Consider the following 14313-nt stretch of genomic DNA (forward strand, 5'->3'; position numbering starts at 1 on the left):
AAATACATTTGTCATTGAGGAAGGCAGAAGCTACCACAGATGTCTTGGAAGTGTATTGGTCAGAAACAGGTTATCTAAATTTATTTTCTCCATCGCTTATGAACAATCCTGTAACACAGAAGTCAGATCATCATCTGAACAGCAAGCAAATAATGTGAACCCAGACACTCAAAGGGTGAGGAAAAAACAATTCTGTCTTGCAACAGTGATGGAGAAGGTTCAAGGCCAGGTAGGGCAGAAAGGTTGGGAAAGGCACAAAGGCCTCTTGCAAAGCTGGTGAAGTACACAGATGTAAGGACGTGTTTCTTACCCTTCACTAACCTCCTGAATCCAACCTGATTTTGGGATGCTGTTCCCACACTGCACCCTTGCTAATGTCTCAGTCTCTTCCTCCAGTTCCAGGACAACAGCTCCCCATTAAACACAGTCAAATAGCTATCCTGTGGTAGCTACTCTCCAAAACCAAATACACCAACACCCAGTAAAGAATCAAGGAAGAAAGAGGAATGGGAGAGCAGCAGTCCTGGCTCCACAAGGGACTCATGGGCAGTGTAGGCAGCAGAGCCTTGGTTCCCCTTTCAAAGGGCTGTTTTTCCCTTCAGCAGCCTGTCCTGGAAACCACCCACGGACAGAAGCCAATTTTGCATGACTTCTTATAGAATCATAGAATAGTTAGGGTTAGAAAGGACCTCAAGATCATCTAGTTCCAACCCCCTGCCATGGACAGGGACACCTCACACTAAACCATCCCACACAAGGCTTCATCCAACCTGGCCTTGAACACTGCCAGGGATGGAGCACTCACAACCTCCCTGGGCAACCCATTCCAGTGTCTCACCACCCTAACAGGAAAGAATTTCCTCCTTATATCCAATCTAAACTTCCCCTGTTTAAGTTTTAACCCGTTACCCCTTGTCCTGTTACTACAGCCCCTGAAGAAGAGTCCCTCCCCAGCATCCCTATAGGCCCCCTTCAGATACTGGAAGGCTGCTATGAGGTCTCCACTCAGCCTTCTCTTCTCCAGGCTGAACAGCCCCAACTTCCTCAGCCTGTCTTCATATGGGAGGTGCTCCAGTCCCCTGATCATCCTCGTGGCCCTCCTCTGGACTTGTTCCAGCAGTTCCATGTCCTTTTTATGTCGAGGACACCAGAACTGCACACAATACTCCAGGTGAGGTCTCACAAGAGCAGAGTAGAGGGGCAGGATCACCTCCTTCGACCTGCTGGTCACGCTCCTTTTGATGCAGCCCAGGATACGGTTGGCTTTCTGGGCTGCGAGCACACACTGCCGGCTCATGTTCATTTCCTCATCGACCAGCACCCCCAAGTCCTTCTCCGCAGGGCCGCTCTGAATCTCTTCTTTGCCCAGTCTGTAGCTGTGTGTGGGATTGCTCCAGCCCAGGTGTAGGACCTTGCACTTGTCATGGTTGAACTTCATAAGGTTGGCATCAGCCCACCTTACAAGCATGTCAAGGTCCCTCTGGATGGCATCCCTTCCCTCCCGCATATCAACCGGACCACACAGCTTGGTGTCATCGGCAAACTTGCTGAGGGTGCACTTCTTCAGGTAGCAGAGATGCTAGTATCAGCATCCCAACAGAACTCCACTTGCTGCATTCATTTCCCCACAGACTTTTAACTCGTGAATGCTATAAAATGCCACAAAGCACTAGTAGTATGTCACTAATTTCACCACAGAGATGGCAACTCCTGATAGGACTTCTATCAATAGTCTCTGAATCACTTTGAGATGAATCAGACTGTTAAAATATTTAATAGTCATACACCAGCTTGGCTGCTTCCTTGCCAAGCTCAGACCTTACAAATTATGAGTAATATTGGCATTGAACATGGAGCTAATATTTTGAAGAAAAATAATCTCTATTTTTCCTCTCTCCTGCCACCCCACTGGTTAATAGCAGACAGCTGATGAAAATCTTCTGATAAGACTGAATTATTGTATCTTGAAACAAAAGCGGAAAAAGACCATTTACATGAATGTTTTCCAAGTACTTTTCATCTTCCTAAATATTTATACCCTACTTCCTGCTCTCCAAAGCATGAGGAGGCTAGATGGCACTGCAGGCTAATGGTCTAGCTTATTATAGAAAATAATTAAGTGTATTTGGTCATCTTATCATCAAGCTCCATGGCTAATATAGATTTCTTCAACTTTCAATCACTGAAAAATTGAAGGCAACAAGCCTAAGTATGTAATTTTGCAAGATCAGTCCTGGACTGAATAACCAATAGAAGCTCTCTTTTCCTGAAGTGCTGTTCATCCTCATAACTTTGCTTGGAGTAATGGAGTAAATATACAAAAAAGTCAATATTATTTCAGACATATATCAGAGTTTGCCTGTTCTATCAGTTCCCTGCTGTGTCATGAACACTAAAGCACACAGATTCCCACCTATACAGCCATAACCCAGCTAAACAGTGATACCTGCTTCTTTCTGGTTACAGCTCTGAAATAATAATAAAAACAAAATAAACAAAAAAATTATCACTTTTCCTGCCTGCTTACTCTGTCTAAGCAGTATTCCAGAATTGGAGGCCTATCTATTTTCCTACTACGAAAAAAGAGATTCTATCAGTGAAGGTGTTATGCAGGTACAGTCCTGCTGGCTCACAAAAAGATACACATGGTCCTGTTTCCACCAACAAAGCAAAACCCCCTAGCAGGCTTCCTCGCCCAGTGCACTCTGTGCTTGCTCCATCAGCATCATTCCTGATAACTCTCTCATTCTCATACCCTCCCACGCATACACACACATGCATCTTTGGTTCTCTGCATTCTCAAATGCTCACAGACCACATGCTTTACCCTTGCTCGGGCCCTGCCTTGGAGTCTACTACCCGTTAATCTCTCCCACTGTCTCCAGTTATTTTATTCCACAAAGAGATTTCATTCATCTTTCTGTGCATCTTGAACAAACACACTGCCTGCCTTGCCCTTACGTACATCATTGCATGGCAGGAAACACAGTCACCTTCTATAACAATATTCTTATGTAAAAATAACTGCAAGGAAGGCTCTCCAGCTCTGAATTGGGTGAAGATGTTAGTTTGAAGGACAGGTGTTTCTAAAATAAAAGATCTTGCATGATTATTACTAAGAAAATTGCTTCTTATTGAAAAGCAAAATGCACCTTCAGCAGTATTCTAAAAGAGGCAGGGTAAGTACAAAACACACCACTTGGAAGGACAACAACAGACTGAGATAGCAAAATCTTCCACAAATGTGTCTTCTCACATTTGACACTCCTATTTGTATAATGTGTGCGCTGGCTTGCACACACTGGCCTGCTAGTGCCTGGGACACAACTCAAGTGCAAACCAAGAGAGACTGCAATTAACGTATTTATACTGGGGAAACATTGCTAGCTGGGAGAGAGAGCAGACAGTTCTCCCAGTGCCAAAGCAGCAGAGTTCATGCAAAGCTCTGCTGTAACACAAGGCCACGTGCCTAACATTTAAAGCACGATTCAATGACTAAGCCAAGGGTACAGCCTAAATAGGAAACAAAAAAAGAAGGAAAAAGAAAAATAATTAAAAAGATACAATATGAAGATCTGCTGTGCTGAACTGGCTAGGTGGAGGGTAATGAAGAAGCAGCACATGCTTTGAACTCATCAGCCCTCTCCATCCTGCCCCAGAATGGCCACCTGTAATGCTCTGGAGGCCACTCTGGGATGTCAGAGACTGTACCAGTTTTAGCCCAACAAGTCATCAGAGAACAAGGGAGAGGGAGGGCTAGGCAACGAACAGGTTTGATCCAACATAGAGACTGAAGCCAACTGAAAGGTGAAGTCACAGCTGCAGGTACTGACCATCCACAAAGGAATACAGATTATTGGAACTGAAAAGGAAAATCTGATGACACTGCAAATACAGGCATGGACATTTTTCCACAAAGGTGTTCAGGATCTCATTAAATACAAATGCGCACGGGTGTATATTTGTATCGACACATAGATAATACATAAACTTAGCTTTTAATGAGTTCAGTATTGTTCTCATTTTGCTAAAATTCCTTCATCTGCTCCCCAGAGTCTCTCTGCGGACAACAAAGAAGGGAATTAGCATCTTTTGGTAAATCCCACTGAGACTGAGTGGGAAATCAATGTTTCCTGAAAGACGAACCCACCCTCGCCTTTTGAATGAAAAAGCCAGTTTTTACTAAAAACACATTGCAGCAGAACAACTCCTGTCATTATAAAGAACCACTTGCAAAACATAATCCCAGCAGGTACTCAACCTTTCTCCTTCTCCAGCTTAAAAACATCCCAGCCTCATCAAGCACCAAGTACTCATCGAATTCATGCTTTGAAATTTAAGCAGCACAGCTCCACCTTTAGCCACCAAGTCACACACATACACATCATCTCTCTTCCACTCAGGGAGCTGTCATGCTAATAAATACAAGGGGGTTAGCTGTTCTGTATTCCACGCATACTCCAAAGGGGCTCTTGAGATCTCACTATGCTGATGGAATTCAGCTTTGCTTCATTTGCAGCTGTTACTGGGATCTCAAATGGAATCAGATACAGGTCAGGTGTTTTCCATTCTATTGAACTGCATTGCTTTTGAAATCCTTCTGTTAATCGCATCTCTTGTACATTGTATGGGAAGAGAGATTCAGATGCCAGATTCCAAAAATGTTAGTTTAAAAGAAAGTTCTTAAAATTTGTCTAGCAGCATCCCCTGTCTCTGTCACTCATTTAAACTCCTCCAAACCAGAAATGCATCCCGACCACAGCAGCTGAGGGTCAACAGCATCTTTTGCACCAGTTCAGCTATGTTTCTGCCATGATACACCTGTAACAACTCAGAATGCCCACATTTTCCATCTATTGAACTCACTGCTGGCAGTAAGGAGACTTTCATGCATGAGGCCTTTTTAGATACGCATAGGGTGTGTAACAGCAGGGGAATAACCCAGTCTTCCATGCCAACAAGGTTTTCATCAGGGTTACATCCCCATCTCCCTTGTACCTAACTCCACTACTCATCACTGCCCAAAACTCAGCATACCTCCCCTGGAACCACAATGCGAGACAGGATCAATCATTTCTATAGGAAATAAAGACTTCACAACAGATAAAATCTGAAGAATTCCCTATAAACTACCTCAAGTTGCCTCATCACAGCTGTAGGAACCTGCAAGGGAGGCAGCATCCAGAAAGAAGAAAGTGGGATATTTAAAAAATACCATCCAGCAGAGTGCCTGAAGTTACAGAGACTGGCTCAGGACCATAACTTCTTTGTGATACACAGAAGCAGAGCAGTAGCAATCAATAGCTGTAAGTAAAGCAGATAGACAAAATGCAAGAATCTAGGGGAAAGAGACAGAATATGGATCTACAGGAAAAAAGGTGCAGCCATCAGAGGTATGTTTCACATGTGCACAAATGGCACACCCATCCACCCAAGACTACTAGGGACACATGTTTGTACAGATGCTTGCCACATCTTCCAGCTCCACTTTTGTTTGACTTCTGTTCTACTGGAACAGTTACAGAGTCAAAATAGTTTGGTAATATCATTTTTAGATGTACTCAACAAGGGTGGTATCCTATCCAAAGTCTGACTTGCTGAGGCCAACCTATAAGGAAACCAATATGTTTATACTCAACCATACCAATCCTGACCTTCCATCACACGCGGCCTAACACATACTTTATTCTTTTATACAGAGTCAGTAAAAAACCAGCATTATGCAGGTCTTAGAGTTATGATGGTCCATGTACCTGGAGTCTCTCAGTCTCATTGAGATACACTAGTTTCTCAGGTGAAGGGAGAAAATATACAGGAAAGTACAAAACATTCTGTGCTTTGTTTCTGGTGGATACAGATCTTCTCTGGAGGGTGCGCCAGGGTGCAGTCCTGCAAGCATGATGCTATTTTCCATCATCTTACTACTTCTCCTTTGACCAGCTTTCATTCACACAGACACTTCCAGACATGAACAGTGCTCACGTTCTAGCAAAGTTTGCAGACTGCAACTGTCACTATCCAAAAAGACAGAGGGGGGAAGCTTTTGTCCTGCTCCCCTTTCAAAAGTCAGCACCAGGGCTGTTACATTTATCCCCAGAATAAGCTCTGTGTTGATAGCTAAAACAGACCAGGAGATGCAGAAACTCTCCAGGGAACAATCTCTGAGCCAGGTCTTCTAGGAAAGCTTTTGCCTCTCTGAGAAGCCCTGGAAGGTCAGGAAATAAAAGCTTTGCATCAGATGTTCTTTACTCAGCCTGAATGTCCTGAATGTTTATTTGCTGGAAAAAGGCCAAGCCAGAGCTCTGAGCACTGACAGGAGGAACCACCTCCTGCTCAGGTAGGAAGTCAAAGTCAGCAAGAGCAGAGGACACAGTCACAAATGCTTTGCCTTCTGGCAAATCAGTTCTAACCCAGCTCACGTTGTGCTTCCAAACCACACAGGTGACAGATGTATTCTGCATATGGCTTATTAGAAAAGTGCCAAAGAGAAAGGATTCACTGATCATACCCTCTCCCTTCTCTGCTACCAAAGAAAATTTACCTACATGACGAGGAGGTAATTCAGCCACACAAGACAGCTACAGGATGGGTGCTCAAGGAACTGATACACTCAATTGAGAGATGTAGAGTATGCATATATGAAACAGAAGCCTATTTCCTGAATAAGCCATACTTGCCATGGAAAATACCTTGTTCTAACACACAGTGTCTTTGACATTTACCTTCGGTCACAAGGAGACTTACAATTCACAAGTGCCATAACCGTGTATGATTCATCAGTTGTCTCCATAGGATTTAAAATAACTCAGATTGAAACCACCATCTATTTAATAAATGTTTATCAACACGTTATTTAATGTGCCAAGTTTAGTTTCTTTTGCTCAGTTGAAGGTTTCTTTTAGGATTTTTACTTTATACACAGCTCAAAAGCACTTTGCCATAAAATGAATTACACCTTAAAAGTGCTTCCTGGTTCAGAATTCATACTGTTTGCTTTGTTTTTTAAAAACAATGTCACTCTCCTAATACATAGAAACTGTGGACAGAAGCCCCAGTGAATTCAGAAGCAAAAGCAGACTCATAGAATCAGCTAGGTTGGAAAAGACCAGTAAGGTCATCAAGTCCAACCATTATCCCAGGATGCCAAGACCACCACTAAATCTTAACACTGAGGGCCTCATCTACATGGTTTTTGAACACTTAAAAATACTTGAAGACACAGGGAACAGAACAGACTTTAGTGCTAAGAAACAGTAACAGTTTTGTGGGTCTAGGAAGCATAGCATGGAGGAAAGATGAAGTGTCTTACCAGACTTGGAGAGCAACACAATGTATAGGGAAAGAAGGAAGATCCCATGTACCAGTCGAATGTGGGTAATGAGGTACATCTGAATTCTGCAAGGTCTGAGGGCCTTAGACAGTGACAAGAACATCTACGGACAGGACAGAACAGGCCCAGGCAGCAGCAACACAAGACTGCATTACCATGCACATGCTCCTACATGAGATGTAGGAGGTGATCCCTGCCAGTGCCCCTACTGATCCCCAAACTGCAAACATAAGTCCCATGAGGCTTTGACTCACAGGCTGTAAGTGAGCAGCACTACTACACTTTGTAGATGATCTCATACAGGCCGTAATTTCTTTTCATGTCCTGAAAACTTGGAGTACGGTGACAGCTTGCTCTGAGCACTGCAGAAACTCCATTCAGGAACATTTCACTGGCATGCAGATCCAGCCCCAGCCTCCATCTCCTCTACCCTTCCAATACCAGAGTGCTGTCAAGGCTCCAGTTCCTTCTGCTTCATTTCTAGATGACCAAGTACCAAAACCAAGGGGCACCAGGTGTCATCTGCAGGACTGGCATTGCATGGCCACTCCCATTACAGGGAAGTAATAGAGGATCTCAGGAGCAGAAGCCAAAGTAAAGCCCTTAGAGTCCCAGTGCAGGCAGCAGCTGCTGCAATTCTGAGATGCCCCTGCACTAAATATAGTTGTGACTGTAGAAAAGCTGTTTTGTTGACACATGCCGCCATACAATTTTACACATGCTGAGCTGGCCTTACCCCTACTGCTTACAACTGTCGCGTATGTAGCGCAACCTGGAAGGTATTTTAGGATTAAACCCAAAGTCTGTCACCAAACACAGACACACACTCATAACTTGCACATCTAAACAGATAGCTCTCAGAGAAAGGGATGTTGTGGGTAGTCCGAACATGCAGAATTACATACATTTTAGCTGAACCTTTGCAGGGGATGCTTATAACATAAAGCTGAGTGCATGAAAACGGAGATGAAGAAGCTGTCAGCCAGAAGTGACAGCCTTCAAATACTATCACTCCTGGTTTAACTTTCATGAAAAATGACAGGATAAAATGACTTACACAACATAAAATAGCTTACAACAAGTGGCACTATGAGAAGGAACCACTTCCAGTGCAGGTATCTCCTAATAGCAATATTCTAAAAAGGAGCTCATATTATCATACTCATGTTGCCCTATTCCTCTCAATTAAAATATGACGAGTAATTAGGTAACCCCACTGCTTCCTTCCTCCCTCCTGATCCTCCCCCTCCTGAATCCTCATTCAGATTTGAGCTGCCCTGAAATGTGTAGGGTGTTTCAACTCTGGATTCATTTCAAACCAGTAGGCAGAAAAAGCCAAGAAATGGAGTTTAGATTGAAACCGCAATCAAAACTTCTTTAAAGTTCAGAAGAGTTGGACTGAGATCTGAAATTTGAAGTATTCACCTCCATTCACAGGTAACTAAGGACATACTCAGCCTTTCAATCACACCAAGAATTAATCGGTCCAATTAGACCTTGTGCAATTTGTGCATATAATAAATTGCAATAAATCTGCACAATTTAAATCTGGGGACAAATTAAGGTAACAGTTACCAAACATTTTCACCTTACTGGCATATCAACTGAAAAATATCAGTTTTAATCCTGTAACTGGGAACCGTCTGAGCAAAGGAAACTCTCAGAAGTCAAAAACAAACAAGAAGAATGGATTGAAGTATAATACAGATGTCAGAGAAACAGTCTGCACAGTCTGCAGAGTAAAGACCCAATGGCAGATATTGGAAATCAAACCCTGAAACAGTAGTATCTATCCCCATAATTGTTAAACCTACTTTGTTACCCGCTCTCACTCTCCCTTATTTGTGGAAAAATTGCTAGGCTAACAGAAGGGCACTGCATTAAAGCCAGATAAGAGAGACAACCATGATGTCCCTCTATTTTTCTTCTTGAAATAAGCCAGAATCAGCAACTAAGCAGCTCTTTCAGTCCTAGTTTTGCAACCCAGACCATTTTTACCATTTTGTTCTGGGAAAGAGAGGAAAGAGGGAGGGAAGGAAGGAAAGCCATTTTAAAACCTCAGACTACGTTTCCAGCATTTGTATGCATCACATTGTTTAGCTCTGGTAGATTTAGCATAAGCAATATCTCACCTCATTAAATTCAGCTGCCCTGTGAGCTCAAAATGTGCTCTGTGCCACTCTTAGCAGTGCTACTGTGATTCTACCACTGTGCTGTTGAATTCAGGAAAGACTCCAGGCCTATCTCCATCAGGAAGACTGCCAGCTACTTATTTGCCTCCAACCTTCCTGTTGCCATAACTGTTGATGTTTGAAAGAGGGAACAATAAAGACAAGGAAAGGAAAGGGCATTCAGTGGATAAAAGAAGCTTGTCTGCCAATATTCTTTAGTGATCTCCAATTCTGAACAAGATACAGGAGTGGAATAACCTGGAGATGGAAAGGAGCTGTTAGAACACCACTAATTACTTGGTTCTCCACAGGAATAAGATTACTACCTGTAAGCAATGCATGTATTACTCCCCAATGTATTACAACCCCAACGCTGAAGGGTTGCTATAGCTTTATTAAATTGTCCCAGAAGACAAAGCACTACCTGTTGGAAGCTCTTCTACTTGCTTCACTGCAATATTATTAGATCACTACTTCCTGAATCTTTCTGGGTATTGCCATCTGTAAAGGGTTGGCTTTGACTGCTATATCATTTCAGAGCTTGTGGGAGACACAAAAACCCATTCAGTGACTTTTTGAAGAGCTGAGCACTGACAACTGCCCACAGAAGTCCCTTAAAAAGAAACACAGCTCCTTCCAGAGGGACTCTTTTGGGTTGGTACTCTTCTGACCTGCAAAACATCAGCAAAAACACTAGAGCATTAGTGCAGCTTTCCTCTGGCATCTCAACCAAAAATCATACTTTCTCTTAAGATCAGCTTCTGTTCTGGAGGATGGGAACATAGAAAACACTGTATGAGGTTCCAAAAAGGCACAGAGAGGTATCTGGAGAACTGTAAACAGAAAATGTTTTACTTCTCCTGGTAAATCTGAGTGGTGAAAGAAGAAAAACTGAAGCTGATGAAGGAATGAAGCAATTAAGAGGCTCTAGCCAGAGCTCGCTTGCAGGAGGAAGCACTAGATCTCTGTCTTTGGAGCAACCTTTGCATTTAATGACACGTGTCCAGCCACATCAGCACCCTGCAGCACATCTCCATGGCTGGAGGCTTAGCTGATGAACCTTGATAAATAAAGGTAAGAACCTATCAGGAGAAGCACCACAGAAACCAGCACAGAGTAGGAGAAGAAAGTAAAAAGCCTGAGAGAACAAGCAGAACATAGCTTGGAGAACAATTCAGCAAGGGAGTTTTGGGGTGAGAGCTGCATATCTCCTTGAGACAATGAGAGAGCAGAGATACTTCTTGCGGTAGGAACTGAGGAAAGGACATTGAATATTTTTGTAAGTTGGAAGCTAACATCACAGATTCCTAATTCTACCAACAATCTTTTTGGTATAAAGAACCCAAAGGGATTTGGACTGTGAGGAGCAAAAGACAAGACCTAGATGTTGAACTTCCAAGTGACTGGATACACAATAAAAAAATGCAGCTTTAGTAAGACCAGCATTTCATCCAGAAAACTGGAAAACAAGTTCATTTTATCTAAACAAGGTATTACCTAAAAGGTTAGATAATAATCTGAGCAAGTTAGACCTTGCTCACCTTCTTAATAAATCAGATTAATAGCTCCTGGAAAGCAGAATCCTAAAGACACCCTTGCACGATTAGAGTGCAAAGAAAAATCATCCTTTATTCTCTATTGTACTGCTTTGATTGTATCAATATAACAGCAGGAGAGAACTAGTGACCAACATCTATCTACTAAAGCTCCCCATGGTGAGTAATTATTGTTTGAGCTGCAAGAAGTACAATTTGACCATTCTGGTTTATGATTCAGGGCAGAAAAATGGGAATAAATGAGCAATCTTCCTCAATGACAGAAGGTCAACAACAAGATCCAAAAACTTTGAACACTTGGATGTATTTTGTCTAAAGTATGTGTTAATGAAGTGGAAGAGAAGACAAGCAATAAGATAACAGCATTTCAAGTGATACCATTACACATAAAAGCAAATTTTACACGGATGCTTAGAGAGCTGTGGTACTGTCCACTCAGATAAGCTTTTCAAAGTCTCCACTCTGAAGAAACACTTGGTCCACCTATGTCTATTTGACATAAAAGGGGGAAACTGCAGTTTAGACAGGGAAAGAAGTAAAAGGCGAGAAGAACAGCCCCCCTCTGATGCAGATAACTCCACTGACAGGCAGATTTTCCTCCTGGTGTATATAACTAGACACTTTCAATGTGCCACTAATTCTGGTTTACAAAGCTGAAGATGTGCTGGGTAAAATATTGCAGCTCTCCATTATTCTGCTCTCTTCCTACTTTTTAAAGGTTATTTCAATAATTGACATTTATCCTCTTAGCCAAGGGAAAACAATACAGCCAGTCACTGATTCTGGCACAGACCATTGTGCTGCAGACCCTCTCCATGCAGCCATGTGTGCAAGCAGCTGTGAACAAGAGGCCGTGAGCACCAGCTCTTGAACAGTCTGTGTTGTTAAACCCTAGGGATAAACACACAGACACTCAAATGAGAAGCTTAAACCATACTAACAACTGTTTGAGAAAAAGTTCCTTCATCAATAACAGCTATTAGCACATCCAAGTCTGACTCATCTCTTTCACCATCTGTGACAACATGTCATTTGCATTAATCCCCCATTTTCCTTGCTCCACATTCTTCTCAGCATTCATGCTTCCCAACTTGCAGGAACATTTGTCTGACCCTTCCCCATAAAACAGCCACCATCAACACATGTATTTAGATGCGCTGCTGATCATAACCCAGAGCACCGAACCGATTTGATATTGCCATCTTGGGAACCAATTAATTGAGAATTGCTAATGAATCACTAACGCTCACTAACTGTATCTTCAACACGCGGTGATTATATAGATAGGTAATTTCTTTGTGTACACACTATTATTTCTTTTTTTTTTTTACCCCTACTCTACTACACACTCAAAAATATGTTCAGATAAAGAACGCATATCAAGCACCCTCATGAAAAGTCTAGGAGCTAAACCACAAATACTATGCATCAGAAAGAACTTACCAGGGCAGTTGTTACATGGCAGAAAAACACCATAACTGGTGGTTTCACAAAACAAGCATCCTACTTTCAACATGTTAGATTTAATCCATAAAGGAGAGGTGCAGAGTAGCGTTAAAAGGCAAGTCAAGCAATTAAAAATTCATCTCTGAATTAGAATCTCAAGAGGACAGCATTAGGACACACTAGGATTTCCCTCCTGCTACTCCTTCCCTATTCCACAGGTGATAATTGCTTCTATGCCTTTCAGTAAGGGCAACAGATCTCCACACTGAAAACCCCATTTTTCTCTCTCAAGTTGCCCATCTGATTAACAAAGTAAAGCTAAATTCAGAGAAAAAAAATGCACCTGCCTGTATTTAGCCACATGTTTGTAGTTTCCATTTCAGCCTGAAAAAGCTCTTGTGTCCTTCCAGTGCAAGGAGGAGCTGGTGATGGGCAGAAAACTTTCAGTCAGGTGCCCAAAGGTCACAACATTTTCTTGATGGCCCAACAGAAAAAAAAAGCCATGTACTTCAGGCACTGAAAAAAGTCACTAGAAGGCTACAGCAAAGCAAAGTTTTAGAGAACAGTTTCTAGTTTTGTGCTCTTAAAATAAATCAGCATTTGACAAGCAAGAGAGACAACTCTGCCATCTCCTTTCTCCTCCGCCTGCCCCCACTGCCAGGAGAAGCATGGTAGGAACACCAACCTTTCATTGCTTTTCTTTTCCCAGCACAAGATGTTCATCCTCTGTATTCCCTGTTGTTAAGCTCTGAATCAGAAAATATTGCCCCTATTAAAGGGAAGCCTACAGTCTCACCTCTAAAATGTTAAATATCATGACTGTCAGAACCTATTTCAGTCAGTTGAAGCTGTTGAGAGCAAATTTCCTTTAACCACTTCAAATCAAGGGCAAGTTGGCTTTATGCAAAAAAATAAGCCTGCAGTTTGGGAGAGTAGGGACTGCTTCTCTTAAGAATCAGCAAAGACACTCGTAAGGCACTGACAGAAGCACACACAAACAGTGCCACAAGGTGGGCCACATCTCGTCCTTTAGCAACAGCTGCGGGGTCTTCGGGATTGTCCAAAGCTTTCTCCCTCCCTAGCACTTTCATGCTCAGTGCCTTTCACGTCCAGCCCACATCTCCATAATGCCGTGTTCACCTGGAACAGCAGCATACACGTTCTGACACCAGCATTTAAAATTACACTTAGAGACGGCAGTAGTGGAGTAAAGTGATTTCCCTAAAGCAGCATTTTGAATAAGTTGTTCAGGTTTTTTTTCATCACAGCTACAGAAATCCGTGTGCTGCATTGTGATTCGTTTTATTTTCAGCTTCACACCCCAGCTTCAGAACAAGGTGTTCTCATTCAGGGCTCTTACTTATAAAAATCCTAAATGGATGATGTATTTATGCACTACAGACAAATCCAGTAGCTAAAATGGGACATACCAGCAGTTCAAGGAAAGATTAATTAAAGCTTGCCAAGCAGGCAGAACTTGAATACAGAATGGGGAAGGCTTTTTCTTTCTCACCCCTGTGTGTCTGAATGTTCACACAAGAACATCTGAAGTCCTGTTTCAACCTCCAAGTGAAATGCAGGGGAGCCCAAAAAACACTGCACTGTGTAATTTTAGTAGAGATTCAAACACTTCCTTCTACTTACTATGAGAAGAAAGTCAACAGTTTGATCAGATTTGTTGACAATGTCTACACAACACTTCCTTGGTGGTTTATAGTTAACTGGCACAGCTGGTACCACTGCTAGGGAAAAAAAGAAAGATCCAGCAATTCGAGAAACAGGACTCAAGACTGACATTTCTTTGCAGAAC

The sequence above is a fragment of the Lathamus discolor genome, chromosome 6 (genome assembly GCF_037157495.1).
Source record: "Lathamus discolor isolate bLatDis1 chromosome 6, bLatDis1.hap1, whole genome shotgun sequence".
NCBI lineage: Eukaryota > Metazoa > Chordata > Aves > Psittaciformes > Psittacidae > Lathamus > Lathamus discolor.